This window comes from Coregonus clupeaformis, chromosome 3, assembly GCF_020615455.1.
Source record: "Coregonus clupeaformis isolate EN_2021a chromosome 3, ASM2061545v1, whole genome shotgun sequence".
Taxonomy (NCBI): Eukaryota; Metazoa; Chordata; class Actinopteri; order Salmoniformes; family Salmonidae; genus Coregonus; species Coregonus clupeaformis.
Genome location: NC_059194.1, coordinates 41526623 through 41539851, shown reverse-complemented (window position 1 = coordinate 41539851; position 13229 = coordinate 41526623).

The following is a 13229-nucleotide window of genomic DNA, read 5'->3' as shown; positions in this document are numbered from 1 at the left end:
TTTGCCCAACAGCTAGTGCATTGTCTTGTGAAAGAGAGCAGGTTCTAGTTTGGTTGTAATATAGATGCTGGCGAATAAAACCACACCATAGAGAGGAAGTGTAGAGACTCAGAAAAGGTGAGATAGAAAGGGGGGGTTGGGGGGAATCTTCCAAGCAGAATCAATGTAAAGGCTCCCTTTGTGGACAATACTGTCAGCCACAGCCCAGAAAGGAGAAGACATACACACGCGGTGTTTGTGTGTGTGTGTGTGTGTGTGTTTTTCTTTCTTTTACAGTGGGGAATGGGCAATTCTCCCCCTGTCTCAATGCTGAGAGCAGAAAATCATCCGGTGCCCGATTCCCATTCTTTGTCATAAGTGATGCCTATTTCAAGCGCAGATGAATCAGGGAACAATTTCAAAACAGCACACTTTATTTTCTCTGGTTGAGAGAGACGCTACACAGGCCCCGGGGCGGTTGGCAACCCAGCCTGTAAGCTAGCAATTATTATTCTCACCAATGTTTTTCCTCGTTACTCCAGAGTTTATGAGGAGGGAGGCCTGTCTATTCAAAATGCCTTCTCAAAGAATGCAGGAAAAGCATCTTCTGGCGTAAATAAACAATTCATTTATAATAACCACAGCGGGGCCTGGCATGTCTGTGTGTTTTCAGACTCTAATACGAAGATGATGAGAATCTCCCACTACGGGACAGTTAAGAGGGATATTGCAGACGGAGACGGCGTCGTGTGTGTGTGCCAGGTTCTTCCTCGTAGCTGTGTGTGTGTGTGTGTGTGTGTGTGTGTGTGTGTGTGTGTGTGTGTGTGCGTGTGTGATGGGACTACTTAGCTCTCTACCCATATAGCTTCAATTTGAGCCATGTTCCAGCAGTCAGAGAAAGAGCCCCCCATACACACAGCAGCTTCCTCAAAACCCGGGAGACACTGAGATCAAATTAAACCCTACCACAGCCATAATGTTATAATCAGCATTGACATTTTTGGTTTCATGTCCTGGCATGACATGGAATACAACTTCAAACATTTCTCACATAGTACAATGTCCTTACCAATTTAGGGGGTAATCCTCCAACAGAACCAACAAAAGTGAATGCCCCACCAAACCACCCAAACGGTAATGTGTGTGACCACAAAAACATGAGACCACGTTACCAATGACTATGCCAGCAACTGTGACTAACTAACCTATAGGCTTGCACAACCATACAAAACGACGAGCAATGCACCAGAGGGTCCCCAACTGGAGATGACATCACTCATGAGCCTACAGTCACTGATGCTCAGGGTCAGTCCCTGACTGATGTGTGGCAGAGGCAGAGGCATCATGCCCATAGGGAGGCATCGTGGCCTCATCCGATTAGTCTCGCAAAAATCTGAAGTTAAATTAACTTCATTTTTAAGCGCCACGCTTTATCAAGTATATGATTGATAAAAATTTTTGAGGAGGGGCTACTGACACAGGCAACGAGTACACCCCCATTCTTAGTAAGTGGTTCCGCCCAACGTGCACCACAGAGTGAGTAACAACAAAACAGCGCTTAATTAGATTTTACCTGGCCGTGGGATGGGCAGGACTCGTAGGAGGTGTTTTGTTTTACATGATATGCGCTACAGTGAGGGAAAAAAGTACTTGATCCCCTGTTGATTTTGTACGTTTGCCCACTGACAAAGACATGATCAGTCTCCGGAATAATTTTAATGGTAGGTGTATTTGAACAGTGAGAGACAGAATAACAACAAAAAAATCCAGAAAAACACATGTCAAAAATTGTTATGGATTGATTTGTACTTTAATGAGGGAAATGGGTATTTGACCTCTGCAAAACATGACTTAGTACTTGTGGCAAAAACCTTGTTGGCAATCAGCAGAGGTCAGATCGCTTCTTGTGGAAGCTGGCCACCAGGTTTGCACACACCCAGAGGGATTTTGGTCCCACTCCTCTTTGCAGATCTTCTCCAAGTCATTGAAGGTTTTGAGCCTGATTGACAGCAACCCCAACCTAGCTCCCTCCACAGATTTTCTATGGGATTAAGGTCTGGAGACTGGCTAGGCCACTCCAGGACCTTAAGGTGCTTCTTCTTGAGCCACTCCTTTGTTGCCTTGGCCGTGTATGTTTTGGGTCATTAAGCCATGCTGGAATCACTCCATCCATGACCCATTTTCAATGCCCTGGCTGGGAGGAGAAGGAGGTTCTCACCCAAGACTTGACGGCACATGGCCCCGCCCATCGTCCCCTTTGATGCGGTGAAGTTCCTGTCCAGCAGAAAAAACACCCCCAAAAGGCATATGTTCCACCTTTGTTTGACGGTGGGGATGGAGGAGAACAGGGTGAAATGTGTTGTGGCTCAGATGAGACCAAAATCGAGCCTTTGGCATCAACTCAACTCGGGCGGGCCTGTATGTGTGCTTTCTTGAGCAGGGGGAATCCTTGGGGCGCTGCAGGATTTCAGTCCTTCACGCGTAGTGTGTTACCAATTGTTTTCTTGTGACTATGGTCCCAGCTGCCTTGAGATTGTGACAAGATCCTCTGTGTAGTTCTGGGCTTCTCATGATCATTGCAACTCCACGAGGTGAGATCTTGCATGGGGCTCCAGGCCGAGGGAGATTGACAGTTATTTTGTGTTTCTTCCATTTGCGAATAATACGCACCAACTGTTGTCACCTTTCTCACTCAGCTGCTTAGGAAGCATGGTCTTGCAGCCCATTCCAGCTTTGTGGTAGGTTCTGCAATCTTGTCCCTGGGACATCCCTAGGGAGCAGTCTTTGGTCTTGGCCATGGTGGAGAGTTTGGGAATCTGATTGATTGATTGTTGTGGATAGTTTTTATACAGGTGATCAAGATGGAGATTAGGAGCACTCCTTTAAGGCAGTGTGCTCCTAATCTCAGCCCGTTACCTGTATAAAAGACACCTATTTCCTCATTAAAAAGCAAATCAATTTATAACATATTTTTTACATGCTTTTTCTGGATTTTTTTGTTGTTATTCTGTCTCTCACTGTTCAAATAAAACCTACCATTAAAATTATAGACTGATTATTTCTTTGTCAGTGGGCAAACATACAAAATCAGCAGGGGATCAAATACTTTTTTCCCTCACTGTATGTAGCCTATTGATTCTGATGAATATATAAAACTAAAATGTTATGTTGTTTATCTGTAATACTAGCCATCTAGCAATTTTATGAGGTTGGAATTAAGTTAGCAGCTAGATAGGTTCCCAATCTGCTGAGGAGTATTTTTTTATAATAATGTATTTTTTTAATTTTTTTTGCTCTATCTGATTGGGTGGGCCTGGCATGGCCTGGCTCCCCAGTGGGTGTGTCATGTGTCCACCCAGGCCCACCCACGCCCACACCCCCTGCTCTATATTGCAGGAGAAAAAAACTTAGGTGTTTGAAAAATGCACAATTATCAAACTTCAACAGGGGGACAAGCACCCCTCCATCCTCATGTAGACCTTCACCTCTCTAAAATAATGGGTGCAGATGCCCCTGTGTGAAAGATCGTGATAATCAATGTCTTGAACCACCTGCCATGTTTCCTAACACAGCACACATGTGGATCTGCAGAGTGTCTGGACAAGGTTAGGTGGAAAGGGTTTTGCTGCACATTAATAGATATAATTTTTTTTCTTGCCCAAGATCAAACAACATATTTTAAAAGAGGAGTAACAGTACAATATAATTACACATATTATTGTGGTAGACTAAAATTGAACATTCATTAACCATTGTGAAGGAGCCTGTGTAGTGCCAATTAAATCAGATGATTTGTGTAGGCCCATGTTAAATAAAATACATTGAGTTACAAAAGTACTTCATTCAAAATTCTAGATTGTGCACATTATTTGATCAATATGACATAATTTACAAACTCCCTATTTTTAAAATCCCAACGCATTATTAGGGTACATTTCATAATGGACTTAAATCAATTATTTAACACAACTGTTTTTTTCGGACTGTAATGCTGGATAATTTAGATATGTGACAAACGTTAATAGACTTTATACCAAAACCCTGGTTAATAACACTACGAGCTCAGGTAATTACTTATCAATAACTCAGGTCATCCAGAGTTAACTGTCACGAAAGCGCCACGCGCTTCAGATTCCACTGGTGAAAAACAAAGACGTGCGCTGAGGAGAGTCTCTGTTTCTCCACTGAACAATCCACGTCGCACACCTCAACCAGCGGGAGAGTTAAGCTCTTTCCCGTCATAGAACTTCTCATACAGACAGAGAACACAAACGGGAAGAAACTCGGTCTAGAGTCGGCTGACAGTGACACGTTCTCTCACGCTGTCAGCAGTGTGCAGCAGAGCGACAGAGAGATTCCCCACAAGACTAAGGCTCGTTAGACTGACTGAGTCTGAGTCGTTGGGTAGCCAAGGTGGAGAGGGAGAAGCGACTGAGACCCTTTGAGAATTTCAAACAGCTCCTCTATTTACGTTGTCTCCCGACCCCGACCAGCGGTCTTCAGCATCGCTCTCCTTGCGACTACAGTTCACTTTATCCCGCCTCCTGTCCTTGCGCAAAGAAAGCAGAAGCTCCCCAACCGACTGCAGAGGTGGAGGAGACCCGGTCCTCGGAAAGGTAAGACAGTCTGAGTCTATTAATGGCACAATTATACTCGAGTAGCCTAATGGTTTTCTAGCAGGCTTTCCAGATGATCGAGGACACATGTGGGAAGTTCTCTTTCGTTTCGTTCCTTTTTCTCACTAAACATTTTACGCACATTGGAACTTGAGTCTGCGTCATTAAAAATAATTAGCAAAGCTAATAGTTTTTTGCCAAAGACATGGAATTAAATTGAGTTTTACGCAGATGTGGTAGTAGCCTATGAAGACTTGCTACTGGGAGAGTAGTGCATGTGTGGGCATTGTAATGATAGGAAATGAAAGATAAGGCACAATTTTTTTCGATGTGGTTACATCCTTCTGACAGCAAATCAATTGAATACCCATAATAGGAATTTTCGACTTGGATATGCTTTTGTTCTTTCTATCATGTGTCAAATGTAGTAAAATGGGGTCTACTGACATCGTACCATGTTGATGTGACTAGGATGGTTTTCAGTGGTTTTGTAGTTGTGGAATTTGTCCATAACTAAATCAATATTGTTAGTTGATACTACCTTGACAGTGGACAGAGAAGCGCAGGACTGATCTAGCTACCATATGTCATTGTGGTCTTTGACCTAACAGAAATTATAAATATTTTTAGTTTCCTTCTTGATCAAGACCAAATAGTTATGGGATAATCAAATTCAGGATACATTACACTGTAGGTCCCGATTGCTGCTGTATAAGGTTTACACATTGCAGTCTATAATTACTTGATAGTTTTTCCATTATACAGATTATTACTTCTACAATTAATTACTTTATCAGCAACTGTAGCCTCTTTTATACATTTTATGTAAGTAAAATTGTGACTTAGGCTCATGGTCAAGGCCTACTTTATGCATATAATTTATCTGAAGGAATTTCAACTGCAATATTTCCCTTGGTTGAATAGTCTGTACTTCTGAAGGCCCTGGGGTCAAACACAGCAAACTTTTCCCTCAATAGCCTACTGCAGCATTTGTTTGGCGAGATCACCAATTCAGGCCTATTTACACTTTGATAACTTTTCTCTATGATACGTTTCACCATAGGCCTATGTGTCCCTATATCCTAGTATAAATGACAGCTTAAATAAATCTAACATAGCAGTGTGATCTATGAATACTGATTAGATATGAATATCAATTCACAGTGCTATCTAATCATCAGCATTCATATCCTGCTTGAATGGATAATGGCTATGATCCCTGGTGTCACGCGTCTTGACAAAACTTTAGCATCTCTCTTTCTTATTCAATGTGGGTGCTGCATTTTGGCCCCTGAGCTCTAATTTACACAATTATCTGTGATAATAATAACTGGCAACCTGTGTTGAGGACAGTTTGAAATAACACTTTTGAATGGAAAACACGCACAAGATTAATGCGACTCCACTGAATTGCATGAGGAAGAAAAATATATAACACGCTGTACCATAGTCTTGTCTTGTCCACATTCACAAACATACAATGGTGGTTCTATATAGATTTTGTTAGGCTAGCCAGCCATACTCGTCCCACACGTGTAGTGACTTCAGAATGGATGTGCCCGTTCATAGTACATGGGATGCATTTAGCCCACCAGTTTCTCCTGACATACAAGTGTATGTACATACAGCACTGGGCAATCAATTCTGATCAATAGTTGACATGAAGCTCCTACTTTATTAAAATTAGGCTACAGCTCTCACCACTTGGAGCCATTTTGGATCATCACAGGCAGGGTGCCCACATCTGGATGGGTATGTTGTCCCTTTCAGGAGGCTTTATTAAATATAATAACCTTTCGTTAAAGACAGTGAGGCGTGGCTGACATGACAGGGAGGGAGGGATGGAGAGAGAGAGAGAGAGAGAGAGGAGGATGGAGAGAGAGAGAGCAGGTGCCAAATAACATGATTAGGTGATCAATGGGGGGATGTGGCAGCTGGAGAGAAGAGGGGATGAGAGAGTGAGAGGGGTGGAGAGGGAGAGAGGAATAGAGAGGGAGAGAGGGCAAAGAGGGATCGAGATAGAGGGATGGAGAGGTTTAGAGAGAGGGAGAGCAGGTGCCAAACAACACAATTAGTAGGGTGATAAGGCAGCTGGAGAGAGAGGGGGAAGAGAGAGGGAAAGAGGAAGAGAGATGGGTATTGAGAGAGGGAGAGAGCAGGTAGAGAGAGCAAGAGAAAAGAGAGAGGTAGAGAGAGACGGTTGAAGAGAGAGGTAGAGAGAAGGGTTTAGAGAGAGGGGGAGGTACAGTGGCTTGCGAAAGTATTCACCCCTTGGCATTTTTCCTATTTTGTTGCCTTACAACCTGGAATTAAAATTGATTTTTTTGGGGGGTTTGTATAATTTGATTACACAACATACCTACCACTTTGAAGATGCAAATATTTGTTATTGTGAAACAAACAAGAAATAAGACAAAAAAACAGAAAACTTGAGCGCTGCATAACTATTTAAATGTTTCCCCTTAAACCACTCAAGTGTTGTTTAGCAGTATGCTTAGGGTCATTGTCCTGCTGGAAGGTGAACCTCCGTCCCAGTCTCAAATCTCTGGAAGACTGAAACTGGTTTTCCTCAAGAATTTCCCCTGTATTTAGCGCCATCCATCATTCCTTCAATTCTACCAGTTTCCCAGTCCCTGCCGATAAAAAACATCCCCACAGCATGATGCTGCCACCACCATGCTTCACTGTGGGGGAGGGTGTTCTCTGGGTGATGAGAGGTGTTGGGTTTGCGCCAGACATAGCGTTTTCCTTGATGTCCAAAAGCTCTATTTTAGTCTCATCAGACCAGAGTAACTTCTTCCATATGTTTGGGGAGTCTCCCACATGCCTTTGGCGAACACCAAATGTGTTTGCTTATTTGTCTTAAGCAATGGCTTTTTCTGGCCACTCTTCCGTAAAGCCCAGCTCTGTGGAGTGTACGGCTTAAAGTGGTCCGTATGGACAGATACTCTAATCTCTCTCGCTGTGGAGCTTGCAGCTCCTTCAGGGTTATCTTTGGGCTCTTTTGTTGCCTCTCTGATATTTTTTTATAACCCAACCCTGATCTGTACTTCTCCACAACTTTGTCCCTGACCTGTTTGGAGAGCTCCTTGGTCTTCATGGTGCCGCTTGTTGGTGGTGCCCCTTGCTTAGTGGTGTTGCAGACTCTGGGGCCTTTCAGAACAGGTGTCTATATACTGAGATCATGTGACACTTAGATTGCACACAGGTGGACTTTATTTAACTAATTATGTGACTTCTGAAGGTAATTGGTTGCACCAGATCTTATTTAGGTGCTTCATAGCAAAGGTGAATACATATGCATGCACCACTTTTCCGTTATTTATTTGTAAAAAATTTTGGAACACGTAATTATTTTCATTTCACTTCACCAATTTGGACTATTTTGTGTATGTCCATTACATGAAATCCAAATAAAAATCAATTTAAATTACAGGTTGTAATGCAACAAAATAGGAAAAACGCCAAGCGGGATGAATACTTTTGCAAGGCACTATAGTATCTTGTAATTAAGGATAAATGGGCGTAGGGATCCACTGGAAAACACTTCCTGGAGGTCATTTGTTTTTAATTGAATATATTTATCAACATTAAATTACTTTTTATTTGGGGAGAATTAAAGTTACTTCAGCCCGAGCTGGTGGTAGTGTGTGCATACATCCACTGATTGGACATAGCAGCTGGGACGTTGAGAGGCTGTTTCCACAACCACAGTCCCCTGATAGATTGTCTGGGTTTCCTACACTGTGTAATGGATTATCAATGGGCAGGATTTGTTTTCTTTATTACACCTCATTTGGAGGGAAAGGAGAGAATGAATGATAAGATCGCTGATCCCTTGTTTTTTTCTGTTTTCGCCTTGAGACGTACATGAAAACATTGCAATATGGATCGGTTTGAATCACCGGTTGCATCCAAAATGGCATCCTAGTCCCTATATAGTGCACTACTTTTGACCAGAGGTCTGAGCATGATTCAAATTGATCCCTATTGCAATGTTATTGTGAACCAACCGTCACGTACTACCACAGAAATCATTCATTTGTCTTGGCCATTTCTGTGTTTGTATTCTGAACACATGACGACCGATGCAGCTTTTGGTCCAACCGTCTGTCTTGTGTCTGCCCTATATAGCAGGTCCTGCAGTAATATAAAAGAAGAAGAAATGAGGTTGTGGGGAAGCTTGATTCCATCCTCTGAAGTCACCGTCACACTGCCCTCACCAGTGATGTGAGGGATTAAAGATTTATTGAGCGTTCAGGTGGCTCCAACCTTTAGGGAAAGGCTTCTGAAGTTGGTTTAATTGCAGCCAGTGTGTGTGTGTGTGTGTGTGTGTGTGTGTGTGTGTGTGTGTGTGTGTGTGTGTGTGGCGTGTGAGCAAACTGTGTGTGTGTGTGTGTGAAGAGAGAGCATGCATGCGATATGAGCAAGCTGTGTGTTTGTGTGGTGAGAGCCGCTGACAGTCACACAGTCACCTTTGAGCAGGGCACTGATTGAGGATTACATCCGTCTAATTAAAGTTTTTCTAATTAATACAGGGACAGAAAAGCAAACGTTTAGCTACAGAGCTGATCAGCATTCTCAACAAGTCTCTCTCCCACAGGGTTCTCAGCCAATACATTCCTATAGGTAGTTTGAATACTACACAGTACTTCAATTCATGATATACAGTATAACTGTGAGCTTTACATTGATGAGCAGAACATCACAGTGGTATATCATGAAATCCTAAATGATATTGTGTAACAGAGGTGGTTTGGCGCTGGATAAGGAAAGTGAGGAGACTTGCTTTAACTCCCCAAACGAATACCTAGGCTTTAGCTCTGCGGGCTGACAGTCTTGTGGAATCCGGGGACAGGTTCGAACGGACTTATCTGTGGAGTTAGAGAAGCTTGGCCCCATCTCACAGTGAAGTCTCTCCATAGGCCTGGTATGTGATTTGACATCCAGTGTTTGTGGCAGGTAAACCCTCACCTGTGTGACCCCATTGTTCCTTAGCCTGTTCTGCTCTGTTCTGTCTGTGACCTCTGCCCTGTCCCTGTCTGACAGTGTTTCTAGGTACTCTGTCTATCTCCATTGTGACAAGGCTAGCAGTTCTCGAAGCATGACAACCCCGGCTCTCAATTCGTGGCTGTTATTCAGAGGTTCACTGAGTCAGTGGCTTACCACATCAATAGGATTTGGAAGTATACCACTGTACAGACCTGGGTGGAAGTAGTATTTGTTTTCTTTTGGTGTCCTACTAATGCCATTGCTAATGTGTAGTTTATGTTTTATTTATTTTAGAAATGACCAATATTAAATCCTCTTTGCCTTCGTATCAAGACGAGGTCTTTTGTCTGTAGGATAACCGATCCACATACTTGTGTGGACCATTAGTATAACATGTACACTCCACAGGCCCATTAGTAGTAACATGTACACTCCACAGGCCCATTAGTAGTAACATGTACACTCCACAGGACCATTAGTAGTAACATGTACACTCCACAGGACCATTAGTAGCACTCCACGGACCATTAGTAGTAACATGTACACTCCACAGGACCATTAGTAGTAACATGTACACTCCACAGGACCATTAGTAGTAACATGTACACTTCACAGGACCATTAGTAGCAACATGTACACTCCACAGTTCACAGGACCATTAGTAGCAACATGTACACTCCACAGTTCACAGGACCATTAGTAGCAACATGTACACTCCACAGTTCATAGGACCATTAGTAGCAACATGTACACTCCACAGTTCACAGGACCATAAGTAGCACTGTACACTTGGGCTGTCCACCATTAACACACTCCACAGTTCACAGGACCATTTAGCAACATGTACACTCCACAGTTCACAGGACTATTAGAGCAACATGTACACTCCACATTCAGACCATTACCTCCACAGTCAGACTTACCCTCCCATTTTACAGGACCATAAGTAGCAACATGCACACTCCACATTTTACAGAACCATAAGTAGCAACATGTACACTCCACAGTTCACACAGCTCTGGTATTTGACCCTCATTAAGTGGGTGTTGTTCAGGGTCAATACCCTGAGTGTGTGATGTTGAGCGTTCCTTAACCTTCAATCTAGAACACTGCAAGCCATGTCCATTACAGCCCAGTAGCAGGCAGTCAACAGTGGGTGCCTTCTAAATGGCACCCTATTCCCTTCATAGTGCACTACTTTTGACCAGGGCCTCTTGCCATTTGGGACGTAGCCTGTAATTCCACAGGGGGCTGGAGAACTGCAGTTTGACATTTATCTGCCAGGCCAAAGGTGGTGAGGCTTTAATGTCAACCCCCTAGAGTTGATTGACGCACCCGTGTGTCACACGGTGACGTCATTTTGAATATTGAATAGCTCCTGTGGCTGCAGCTCAATCCCCTCTTTCCGCTGATATAAAGTTTGCACCTATTCCATAACATGGGGCTTGTGAAAACGGGCTTTTTCTACACATGAAAGGATACGGACAAGAAAATCGTTAAGAAATCGTCTGTAAAACCTTAACTATGTGAGATCCGAACAAATGTCACCAGTATCGAAAGGGAAGACTCTCGCGAACACGACAATGTCGGTTGTTTGGCTCTTCGACATCCAGAAGCTTTACGGCAGCCGTCTGAATGTAACCAAGTATCAGGTTGTAAAAAGTGCATAGGGGGTCAAATATGCCAAAAATAACGTGACCAAACATGGGGCTACAAAATGTATTTAAAAAATGACCTACGTTTTCTTATATCTCTCAGATATAGGACAGACACTTCGTTTCTTATGATACATTTTTTGACTTTCTATTTTGCCATTTATGAATGTGTTTCTATGGTTTATAGCAGTAAAGGCCAAATTCAACGTTTCGTCAAATACATTTTTTATATATAGATTTTTTATACCTACAGAGGTCCTAAAATCAGATGGCTAAATGATACATTTTATGACCATCTTAAAACAATTCCATATGTTAGCTAAGTAGATATTGCGATCTAAGGGCTTGGACCTACAGAGGTTTTAATATCGGTATAATGGACTGGCCAGTGTGGAGAGGCCATGCTGGATTTGAAAGGGCACTCTACCTGTAATGAAGGGAGATGGAGGGGAGGCTTGGATGGCTCGCTGTAATAACAGGGGACTGGATGTTTCAGTCTGCTTTGACTTCAGTGGTTCAGTGCAGAGGTCTATCAGTTCAGGTTGGAGTATACATTCCCTATATATAACTGGTATGTCAAGTTAATAAAACTGTTGCTTCCCAGACTAATGACATGTTGCACATTTTAGTCAATTAGCAGACGCTCTTATCCAGAGTGACTTACAGTTAGTGAGTGCATACATTTTTCATGCTGGCCCCCCGTGGGAATCGAACCCACAACCTTGGCGTTGCAAACGCCATGCTCTACCAGCTGAGCTACACGGGACCACACATGCTGTACATTTTTGTAAGAAGAAGCGCCTCAATTTGCAATGTCTTGTTTGCTGTATTCACAATCAAAAAAAAATTCTCCCCTGTTGCTATGCATTAATTTCTTGTCTGCATGGCCAAAGTAACAGCTCATTTTCTACTGGTTCTGCATTATATTCACAGCACCAGATTATGGCAGATGAGATTTAAACTGGTGTGAAATGGCATCAGATGTTTCGATTTGCAAGGCAAAGTATTCATAAAACCACCATTCATTTTCCCTGAACTAGCAATTTACTCCCATACTAATCAGTGTGTGTGCGATTGCGTGCCTGTGTAGATATGTGTGTGTGTGTGTGTGTGTGTGTGTGTGTGTGTACATCTGTGCATATCTGAAATAGCTCGAGACAACATGACAGCAGGTCTGCCAACAAAAATCAATACTACATTGCTCAGACTCATCCTAGACTCTTCCCCAGTATTTCTAATAGGAGATTCTGAGAGCCAACATGTTATTGTTTTTCCTCACTCTCCTCCTCCTTGGGTGTGACGTAAATGGCACCCTATGCCCTATGCTGTGCACTACTTTTGACGAGATCCCTGAGGTTATTATCAAAAGTAGTGCACTATAATGGAATAGGGTGCCATTTGGGACACACCCTCCTGCAGCTCTTCATACAGAACCTTTTGCTTGTTATTCGCTTGTTTTCTGTCGCTATGTGACAGAAAAGTGATGACAAATTGATTGATGTCTGAACTGATTAGTTTCTCATTACGACCCAACACCAAAACGACTTATCTGAATTAACAACATCGAGCTAGCTAGAGACACTGAGACGCAGACTGAGAGAGTGGGGGGAATGAGAAGGAGCGGTAGAGAGAGACATAACTTAGCTTCTAGCATTGTCCTTCAACTAATAAAAGGTAAAAGAACTAGCCTCTTTTGTTGCTATTGGAGGGATTTACTTTTGTACAATTCTGTCTTAGGTGGGCAGCTAGTCTACCTTTGATTTGAAGTAAGGGACTGGGTTTGTACCGCGTCTTGTTCAATTGTGATTGTCCTTTCAAATAATAGTTTAATGTTTTGATCCACCTATCCACAGCACTGTTGATCAAAGGGACTCAATCTCACACTATCCTCATCTCCTACCAAACACTACATGGCCTTCGGTGGATGGATAGATGAAATTACGGATGGGTGAAAATATAGATTCCGTATGCTAGCACAAAAAACTCT